Source organism: Littorina saxatilis, unplaced genomic scaffold (assembly GCF_037325665.1).
Source record: "Littorina saxatilis isolate snail1 unplaced genomic scaffold, US_GU_Lsax_2.0 scaffold_582, whole genome shotgun sequence".
NCBI lineage: Eukaryota > Metazoa > Mollusca > Gastropoda > Littorinimorpha > Littorinidae > Littorina > Littorina saxatilis.
The window spans coordinates 53,404-65,000 of NW_027128396.1; the positions used below are offsets into that span (position 1 = coordinate 53,404).

Below are 11,597 nucleotides of genomic sequence, written 5' to 3' on the forward strand. Positions count from 1 at the left end.
CTGATGTCGTGTTGTTATTGGGTCATTGGCTTTTCTTTTTTTTTTCTTTGGTGATTATGACCATTTAGCTTGTGGGAAATTCAAGTTGAGCTGAGTGGAATTTCAAAGTGTCACGGAAAATCGGATGAATTTCTTATTGTCGTGGTGTTGTTGGGGCATGACATATGTTTTCTCATCGGTCAACGTTCTCATTTAGTTTGTGACAAGCTAAAGATGAATTAATAAGAAGTGTTAGAGTAATGAACAATATGATGATTTACATATTCCGTGTTGTTATTTGGGCATCGACTATTTTTCTTCCTTGTCGCCTGTAATGTCCGGTTGGTGGTTTAGCAGTGGTGAACTCAAGAAAATTGAATAGAAGTGATGGGCTCATATAGAATATAATGATTCGCTTTGTTGCATAATAGGGACATGGTTTGTGACAAGAAGCCGTTGAATAAAAGATAATCTGACTGCCGCATACTTAAAAACCTAAAAGTTAATCCACGTTTGGTTACTTATGTGTCCATATAACTTTTCTTTCTCTAAGGGACATTACAAATTAATAAGTGCTTGGTCACACGTTCTGAGAGCGTGGAAGTAAGCCCTCCGTGGACAAATGGACAGTATACTACGAAGAATTCGTCAAAGGAAAACGTGCGTTCGTAAATCTATTCTTTCATGACTGGGCATTCAGTTGTTTTTGTGTGAGGTGTGATATTGAAGAAAGAGCTGAATCTGAGTAACAGAGAGTTCATTTAGGCAGCAGCGGTCTTGCGGATAATACAAAAAAATATTGACATTAAGGAAGCAGGTAGTTTCCTTTCTTCGAATTGGGTGGTGTATTCCTTGAATACGGTAACAGATATGATGGAACCTTGAGGAAAAATCATACTGCGTGGGTTAAAATTGGATTAAAAAGAAAACCCAAACCTGTTGGCTAGAAAGTGTCTTCCAGGTTGTTTTCTCTCTCAGAAAAGCCAGGCTAGCCAAACTTTGAGAATGAAACATTTTGTTAAACATTGCATTGGTCTTCTTACTACCTGTTCTTGGCTATTCCCAGATCAGCTTGCATATAATTCAAACAGAGAATAATCAAGTACTCATGACAGTTGCATGCGGTTGGAGGGTACTGCATAATCATAATATTTGTTTCAGATTCAAAGAAATAACTCTTCACATTCACTGGTTGGTCTAAATGTTTCGACTACCGGTCGTGTTAAAATCTGCATTACAATAACATTGTTTTTGTAGCTTTTAAACGCATAAAGGAAAACGTGACATGGCGATTAAGCTCGATCGAATTTCTTTGAATAGAATTATACAGGAACATTTCAAAGATTACTTTAAAGCACTTAACGTTGAACTCATGCCAATTTAGTCACGCCAGTTCTCAAAGTACATAAATAAGCAAGCTCTGCGATAAGCCTTAAACCTTAGCAATGTTATAATTATTAATGTACTGATAATAGTGAAAGACATCTACCTTCTTAGGAATACCCTGCGCAATTTGACTGACAGAAGGGAGTGCTCCTTGAAATCTAAAAACAGGTAGACTGCTAACGTTCCAAAATTCAGAATAAAAAAACAACAACTGTGGGTAAATGTAACGTTTTGTTTTGTCAATAATTAAACGTTCCAATAATTAACCTACAATTCTTGTTTTGTTTTAATTCGGAGTGCCCCTTGACCATGACATTCGGGTGTTAGTTCAGTGAAACATTCTTCGTCATTGCCTATCCTGATCTTCCGTCAATTCTGACTTTCAAACAAAGAAAAATCAATAATATTGAAAGGCGACAAGGGGGGATAATGTTCTTGTCACTGCACTGTCCTGTGAACAAAGTATTCAGCAATCTTGAACAAAATAAAATACAACGCTAGCAATGCATCAGAAGTAACATTCCTTTCTAAAAATCCAATTAATAATGTTTATCTAAATGAAATTAAACAAGGAAGGCATAGTTAATACTGGATCAGATTTGTGTGAGTGTGTGCACAATTAGTTCCAGAAACCTAGAAACTTGTAAAACTAAGGCTAAACACAACCAGTCCCTTTTTTCTAGCAAAATTAACCGCTCACCCCCCCCCCCCCACCCCCTACGACCCCCCCCCCCCCAATCTGCACCACAACTCCCTTCTCCTCTACGATTCTTAAAGTGCCGGAGGCGCAAGTGTGCAAGCCTCAGAATCATGCGGAAGCTTCTTCCTGTCAACTCCGTGAGGGCTGGGAATGTCCACAAACCTCCCAGCCTGCAACTCTGGAACTCTGGAACCTTGCCCACCCTGCCCACCCCCTCCCCCCCGCCTTTCTTCTTGTCACGCAGGGGTAGCCATGTTCCCTCCTCCGTCCGCCCCCCCCCCCCTCCCCCCTCTTACAGCTTTGGCGACAAGACAAACACTATTTTCCACACAATTAAAATGGCTCCGGTAAAATTCTTAGTTGCCCCCAGGGTCCCTTTCTTTTGTTTAGGCTGTCTGTCTTTCTCTATTTTCCCCTTTTTTTGGGGCACATTTTGAAGACTTTTTTTTCTCAGTTTCCTTTTCTTCCCCATTGCGGTGCAGTAGTAACTTGAACAATTGTGCACGTTTGTTGTTGGTTGTTGTGTGACGATGATGATGGGCTATAGGTAGAAGGGAAGGAAAAAGTCCATTGATGTACAGAAGGAAAAGTAGAAAGAAGAGAAGACATGGACAAGGAGAAGTAGGAAGATAAGTCCGTGTAACACCAAAGAAGATCTTGGCTAGCGGGGAGGTGGGCATCAAAGGAGGATAACAGTATAGTGGTTGGTGTTGATGCAAACGGTTGACGGAAATAAGAACTGGACTGCTACGTTGCAGGGACGTAGATAAAGATGAAGTGTAATTAGATAGATAGATAGATAGATAGATAGATAGATAGATAGATAGATAGATAGATAGATAGATAGATAATTTATTGCCAAGTGTACAATACATGAATGAACATAAAAAATACACGAGGAAAGCAGCTTGCTGTGTGATAAAAACAAAAATGAATAGCATTCATACATCACTGGCGCATAGCATCATACATACATGGGTAAGACACCCCCGGTATAGGGGTGTGTATAGGTTTCACTCGATGTGTTTGTTTGTTTGTTTGTTTGTTTGTTTGTGTTCGCATATAGATCTCAAGAATGAATGGACCGATCGTCACCAAACTTGGTGAACAGGTTCTACACATTCCTGAGACGGTCCTTACAAAAATTGGGACCAGTCAAACACACGGTTAGGGAGTTATTGGTGGATTAAAATTATACAAGGACTTATAGAGGGACATCTTAATGGTCAAAGGGAAATAACCATTCTCACTCAGTCACTGCCACCAACTGAGAAGGTTATTTCCCTTTGACGGGGGTGTTTTTCCTACCTCGGAGGAATTTCTTGTTTAGTATTGTTCTGGTCACGTGATATAAGCATTTGCTTGAGTGCGTGTCCTAGCTGTGTGTTTCGAACTGTTCATGCGAAGAAATTCTGAATACATTTTTTTTTTAAACCAAGTGAGATGGTTTGGCAGTGGCTTGTAAGGACAAACGTTTTTCTTCCTGTCAAACTAGAAGTCGAAAACAACAGAGACAAATTAAACTGAAATGGGAATAGATAGAGACACAAACAGTTTGATTAAATTGTCATTAATTCGATCTTAATTCAAAAATAATTTTCTTTTCCCCTTCAAAATGATTTTTAGCTAAAATATGTTGAAATCCACACACACACAAAAGTATACCCGGAATCATTGGGTTTTTTTCTATGTGTTTGTTTGTTTGTCTGATTGCCTGCTTGTTTGTTTGCATATTTGTGTTTGATGTGTCTGTATGCTTCTTTTGCGGTTTGGGTGTTTAATCTGCGCTTCTGCTTTTCCTCGTATCATTCAATCATGGTTCTTTTATCTGTGTGTTTGCACATAGCTTTGAAACGGATGTAAAATTAAGGTGTGTTAATCAATGAGAGCCTTGTACTGTATGTGTCAAAAACGTCAACGGAAAAACACTACGACCGGCACGGTTGGCCTAGTGGTAAGGCGTCCGCCCCGTGATCGGGAGGTCGTGGGTTCGAACCCCGGCCGGGTCATACCTAAGACTTTAAAATTGGCAATCTAGTGGCTGCTCCGCCTGGCGTCTGGCATTATGGGGTTAGTGCTAGGACTGGTTGGTCCGGTGTCAGAATAATGTGACTGGGTGAGACACGAAGCCTGTGCTGCGACTTTTGTCTTGTGTGTGGCGCACGTTATATGCCAAAGCAGCACCGCCCTGATATGGCCCTTTGTGGTCGGCTGGGCGTTAAGCAAACAAACAAACAAACAAACAAAAAACACTACGAAAAGTAACAAGTGATCCTTCCTCCTGAGAAAGTTAACAAAATGCACCATGTACTTCATGAAGCTTATTTCTGAATTATTTTTTTTTTCGTTATTTGAAGATATTTGTTTTCCTTTTATACGCAGTAAGACGACAGACAGACGTTTTCATAAACACGCCCAAAATAAACATCTGAATTGTTTGATATCCATTGAAAGATTGATTACAAAAATACGGAACTGCTTCCGAATTGTTTCGTAGACAAAACATAGACAAATCATAAAAAGAAGAAAACAGGAAGAAATATCACTGATACCATATCCCGTCATCTTCTTTGCATTTGTCGAATACTTTTATTGGTTATTATGTTAATATTCGTGATCAATATTTTCACAAAAATGGTGGTAAAACTTACATATATATAATAAAACAAAAATCACCTGCCTCCCCTATATATATATATGTCCAGTTTTGTTCCTATCTTTTGTTCTAAAGACAATTGAAAGACCGATAGGTTTAACAACAAGCGAATGGGTGAATACCGTAGCCCGTTACATTTTTGCCGTTTTCCATTGCCATAATTATGATTTATACATCTGTTTTCATATATCCAAAGGCTAGGGTTTCAAAACGAAAACATTATTATCATAAAAGCAGATTTGTATTTTTTGTTTTGTTTGTTTCTTGTCACAGTGACAGTGCATTTAGAAATATTATTTGCTTCCCGTTGTGCTTTATACGCTCAGGGTGAGAAGGACGGATACAGAGAAAGAGAGAAAGAGAGAGAGAGAGAGGGGGAGGGGGAGAGAAAAAGAGAGAGTGAGAGAGAGAGAGAGAGTGTGTGTGAGAAGAGAGAGAGAGAGTGTGTGTGAGAAGAGAGAGAGAGAGTGAGTGAGAGAGAGAGAGAGAGAGAGAGAGAGAGGGAGAGAGAGTGTGTGAGAAGAGAGAGAGAGAGAGTGTGAGTGAGAGAAAGAGCGAGAGAGAGTGAGAGAGAGAGAGTGAGAGAGAGAGTGAGTGAGAGAAAAAAGGAGAGAGAGAGAGTGATAGAGAGAGAGCGAGAGAGAGAATTCGAAAGTAAGAGAGAGAGGGGGAGATTGGGAGAGAGTGAGAGACGGAGAGAAAGAGAGACAGAGAGAAAGAGCAAGGGAGAGCCAGAGAGAGCCAGAGAGAGACAGAGGGCGCGTGAGACAGAGAGAGACAGAGACAGAGAGTGCGTGAGACAGAGAGAGACAAAGAGTGCGTGAGACAGAGAGTGACAGAAAGTGCGTGAGACAGAGAGAGACAGAGAGTGCGTGAGACAGAAAGAGAAAGGCAAGGTACCAGAGGTACTCTCTCAGGACGGTCCTTTACCTCCAGCCCCCTCTATAACGTCTCCAACAGCCGCTACGACACATCAAAAGAATCGCTGCGACCATAACCCGCGCATAAAATCCCCAGGAGCCTTTTCACTTCTACCTGGCTGACATCAACGGTAGGGACGAGAAAAATGAGATTTTGCCGGGTAGCTGGCTCTATTGTGCCCTCTCCCACCCCGATTAGAAAAAAAAATCCTACTCGTTTTCTTTACAGGAGAGAGAAGTCCACCCGCCTTCGGCACTTGTCACAACGCGGAGATGATTAGACGAATTCCTCTCGCGAGTCCCTCTGGTAGCTATGGTGACGCCCTCGGAGCGGAGTAGAACTGGGTTCAGGAGGGCACGGGGTGTTATTGGGGTGGAGGGGAATCCACCCCTCGCCGCTGCCTACGCCGTCAAATTATTTTTCAATTTGGGTAGGAGCGGGGACTCCTAGTACGGGTAGACGTCAAGAAATTCTACGGAGGTAGCGTGCCGTTGTCCGAGCCAACTAGGACGATTCAGTTTGTTTGAATTTCTATTGCCTTTTCTTTTCTCTCTGTCTCCTGCAGCCAGCGAGAAAGGTTTTTATTCCATGCCGTCAAAGAAAAGAAAAAAAGTATACATTTTTTTTTTTTTTACGCCGAAGTTTTCATTCTATGCCGTTAAGAAAAGAAACAGAGAAAAGGAAATAATCTTACTTTTTTTATTTTGGCCATTATTCCCCCATAGCTTAGTGTACAAAGGAAAGTCGCAATATCCAAAACTTTGTTGACAGCGTAAACCGACAGGTACCTGTCCAAACACTGCCCGTGGGAAAGATGGTAACTGTCACCGTGTTGCTTAGAGTACCTCCCTTTTTGTTATCGATATTTCAAGCATGGGTGGGTTCTTTTTCTTGACGACATGGGGCGCCACTGATGCGTTTCCTTGTTTATTTTCTCCTTAAGTGTTGCCACCAATTTTCTCGTTTCATAGAAATCGTCAAAGGTAAATTTGAATTGGTGTAAAAAATGAAGCTTGGCAGGAAATTGGTCCTTTCAAAAGCGCGCAAAAGCATATTTTCTTTACGGATCGGGGGTTCCAAAGGACAATAAGGGCACGCTTTGCTTCAAATACGAACGAACACACATACAGGTGCCCAGAAGCAAACCAAAATCACGCACACAGACAAACACACATACAGAGACACATACGATAATCCCTGGATATAGAGATTAACTGACACATACCAAAATGCATACACACACACTGTCACACACACACACACACACACACACACACACACACACACACACACACACACACACACGCACAGACACAAAGACACAGACACAGACCCACACACACACACAATCACACACACACATGCATGCACGCATAGATACACAGATACACACACACACACACACACACACACACACATGCACGCACGCATAGATACACATATACACACACTCAAACACTCAGACACAGACAGACACACACAGATATAAACACACACACACACACACACACACACACACACACACACACACACACACACACACACACACACACACACACACACACGCACACACACACACACACGCAAACTCATATACAGACAGACACACAGACAGACAGACAGACGCCCATATATACACACACAAACACACACACACACACACACACACGCACGCACGTACGCACGATAGGACGCACACATACATAAACACACACGCACACACTCACAAACACATAGACCTGCATGCACACACAGGCACAGAGACAAACAGACACACACACACACACACACACACACACACACACACACACACACACACACACACACACACACACACACACACACACACACACACACACACACAATTACGCTCATCTGCTTCCTCTTTTTCGTATTAGAAATCATGAATAGTCAGGAGTCCCTTAACGCTACTACCGACCCTGCTAGCGGCTTTTCCACGTATATTATTCTCTTGACTGAATTTAAACGTGCTGGTATTATTTTACATAAAACACCCTTTTAAGCAACGTTTGAACACTAGTTCGAAAAAAGCTTTAGAGCTCCAGATATTCAGCATTAGAATACTGTTTACGTTTCTGTAGCATTAGGATAGGATTCGATTATTTTGTAGTGTGTGTCTTCCATCAATAACCTGTTCACAGTGAAAGAGTAAAACCTCTCCTTAAGTGGACTGTTAAAGAAAAAATAGCACTATTTCAGCGCCAAGAGAACATGACTGTGAAAAGCAGCGAAGGAACTTTGTTAACTCTGACAAAAACCAGGGAAGCAGTGCATTTACTAATTGAAGAATGTGACATGAATGAGCCCTTTGCTTCTTTAGTCTGAGGTGGAAAAAAGAAGTTGCTTGATTGTGAATCTGTGCGTGTGTATGAATGTGAAGCTAGCTAGCAAAGGCTGTTGATGTAGAATAGAATTGGAAGAGTTAGAGTTAGAAAACTCTTTCCTAGCCAGACCGAGGATAGAGGCAGACCTGACTGCCACAGTCGGATACTCTGTATAAGCTTTGGTAGGACTCATGTGAGTATTTTTCCACCACGGACTAGATTTTATTTGTCAGTTTGTGTTTTTAACTTCGTATGTGTTATCGTACGATTGGCATGTCGATTGTTATCTTAACCCTGCGTATGTTCTGAAAATGTGTTCAGATTATGTGACATAATATGTGTCGTCTGCTGTGTTCTATTTCAGTCAATAAAGAAGTTGCGCATCAGTCATGCTAAAGGAGAAGAAACAAGTCGCGTAAGGCGAAAATACAATATTTAGTCAAGTAGCTGTCGAACTCACAGAATGAAACTGAACGCAATGCAACGCAGCAAGACCGTATACTCGTGGTCCACCGCTCACGGCATAGGCAGTGAAATTGACAAGAAGAGCGGGGTAGTGGTTACGCTATGCTGCATAGCACGCTTTTCTGTACCTCTCTTCGTTTTAACTTTCTGAGCGTGTTTTTAATCCAAACATATCATATCTATATGTTTTTGGAATCAGGAACCGACAAGGAATAAGATGAAACTGTTTTTAAATTGATTTGGAAAATTTAATTTTGATAATAATTTTTATATATTTAATTTTCAGAGCTTGTTTTTAATCCGAATATAACATATTTATATGTTTTTGGAATCAGCAAATGATGGAGAATAAGATAAACGTAAATTTGGATCGTTTTATAAATTTTTATTTTTTTTTTACAATTTTCAGATTTTTAATGACCAAAGTCATTAATTAATTTTTAAGCCACCAAGCTGAAATGCAATACCGAAGTCCGGGCTTCGTCGAAGATTACTTGACCAAAATTTCAACCAATTTGGTTGAAAAATGAGGGCGTGACAGTGCCGCCTCAACTTTCACGAAAAGCCGGATATGACGTCATCAAAGACATTTATCAAAAAAATGAAAAAAACGTTCGGGGATTTCATACCCAGAAACTCTCATGTCAAATTTCATAAAGATCGGTCCAGTAGTTTAGTCTGAATCGCTCTACACACACACACACACACACACACACACACACACACACACACACGCACAGACAGACAGACACACATACACCACGACCCTCGTTTCGATTCCCCCTCTATGTTAAAATATTTAGTCAAAACTTGACTAAATATAAAAAGCTCCATAGTAAATGTATTTAGTCCGCCATCATGTTAACCTTTGTTATGTACATACCAGGATTACTTTAAAGAAGCATTATATGCTTGCGTTAGTTATCTTAAAAACCATGTATTGCTTTTGTCCTGATAAAAATTGAATACAATTTTGTTTAAACCGAAAAGGCTCCATGTCGAATTAAAAACACTTACCATTTTTATCTATTTATTCATGAACATTTCTTTTGTTTGCTCAAGCACAGCATTTTTAGATTTTAAAATTCCTTGTCGCCCATTTCTGGACACATCCGCGCCTTTGAAGCCGACTTACACACTGAAGAAACAACAACACAAGATCGTACCTTTTTTTTTAAAGGGAGGTAATTTCTAGCACATGCCAAGCTCTTGAATCCTAATATGAAAAGACTTTTCTCGTTATTCGTGTCCAGGATTAGACCGCAAGAAACGGGGAATAACATCCTAGGGCGACGGTGCACTTGTTTATTCTTGATTTCCTTCCTCCAAAATGGCGAAGAGGGGTGGACGATGAGGGAGGAGATAAAAGGACACTAACGCGCCAAAGGCCTGAAGCGAACCAAGAACAATAACTCCAGCGTCCATCTGGTACGAGGGACTTGATAATATTGGCATTAGCTTCCGCCGTAAGGGTACGGAGAGGGAGAAAAGCGTGAAGGATTTGCATAGATTACCCAAACCTCAAAGAAGATGCACTGCGCCGACAGCGAAGATTATTCCTCGAAATCGGAGAAAAAGGACAACCGACAAAAAATGGATATTCAAGGCAGAGAAAAATGTGTTCGTGAATGAATATGCATTAGCGTAATACTCACCGGAAGTGCACTAGTTTCTCGTTCCGTTTGCCTTTCCTTTCTTCGCCTAGGCCTAGGTATTTGGGATAATTTTTTTTTACAGATATTGTTGTCTGAATACATGTATAGCACGAAGATTACCATGGTACGCCGTCTATGAAATACGTTACAGGCAGCGTTACTGGGTAATGTTTTGACACGTTTAAACATTGAACTGTTGTAACTTTCTACAAAAATACATTTGAAAGGCAAATTGTTATTTTGAAAATGATTTAAAAAAGTAATACAAATACTGATAAACAGGTCGGAATTATAGTTGCTTCCAATTTAACAGGAACACAAATAAAGCATTATTAGATTGTAATAATATGAAATGTTGACAGCTTTAATACTGTATTCAACTAAAACGTTACTGAGGCTCGGAACACATTTTAATAATACACGATACGAACATTTACCCTGTCATCGACCATTTAGTGTCAAAATCAACGAATAACACTACACTGTAAACACAACTGAGAAAATGTGAAAGTTGGAAACTATGCTTTGTGTGTTTAAATATGACAGGGAAGTAACAATCTTTGACACTTTGAATTGGAAACAGGGTGCCGTCATTTTCCGTTTTCTTTTACTTTTTATTAGTTTAACCGAGGCCTATTTTTGAAAAGATTGTACTGTTGTCTGAATTCACACAGCACGGAAACTTTGAGGTGCGTTGTTAAAATGTATACATTTAAAATATTAAGTAATCATAAAATAAATCCAAAAACAAAGAGACTGCCAACGTTCCAAAATTCTGAATCAAAACACAAGAAAGGTAGGTGGTTGGAACGTTTGTTATTGACACAACAGTACGTCACATTCACGTATGTACTATACTGTTTTGTCAATAACAAACGTTCCAACAACCCACCTTTCTTGTTTTTTGATTAAGTGATCATAGTTTACCAATCCCGAAATGATAATGCGTTTGTGTGGTTGTTTTCTTGTGGTTAGCCCACAAGAGCATTCATTTGGTTTAATCAACTGTTTATTCCTCCGTCCATTACTTCCAGTGCCTCTAATCTTTTTTTCTCTTTTTTTTTCCAGTGCCTCTAATCATGAAGGTAACGAAGGAGTATAAGAGAACATGTAGACATGTACAATATAATTAATTCATTTCGTTTCATATTTTATTACTTTGCTCACATAAATCGGCTTTATATTAGTTGCACCTTTAGAAATGTACAACTTTCTGATGTTTTCCTGTTCATCTTTCGTAAGGCAAGGGAAGACGCTTTGTTGTTCTATGATTTCTAGTCCTATTATTTCTTGTTCTATTATTCATTTGTGTGCGTGTAATAATATCCGGATATGTGTTGTAATTTCTAAATCGTGTGTGCACACACATGTGATGTACATGCAGTTTTGTATGATTATATATTGGAACATTGAAGACCAAAAAAATCCCCGGATAAACAACAACAACCAACAAACCCCGAAACAAACGAAGAAAACAAACCAAAAAAACA

The 11,597-nt window shown here is 39.9% G+C and overlaps 1 long non-coding RNA gene across 1 annotated transcript in view; it reads left to right on the forward strand.

Annotated features, from left to right (window-relative positions):
* The first annotated feature begins 8,114 nt into the window (after positions 1 to 8,114).
* Positions 8,115 to 11,597, forward strand: part of LOC138956751 (uncharacterized) — a 13,028-nt gene continuing 9,545 nt past the window's right edge. Inside the window, exons 1-2 of the long non-coding RNA XR_011452782.1 lie at positions 8,115 to 8,180; positions 11,176 to 11,192. This is a non-coding gene — a long non-coding RNA (uncharacterized lncRNA). The remainder of the gene's footprint in view (positions 8,181 to 11,175; positions 11,193 to 11,597) is intronic.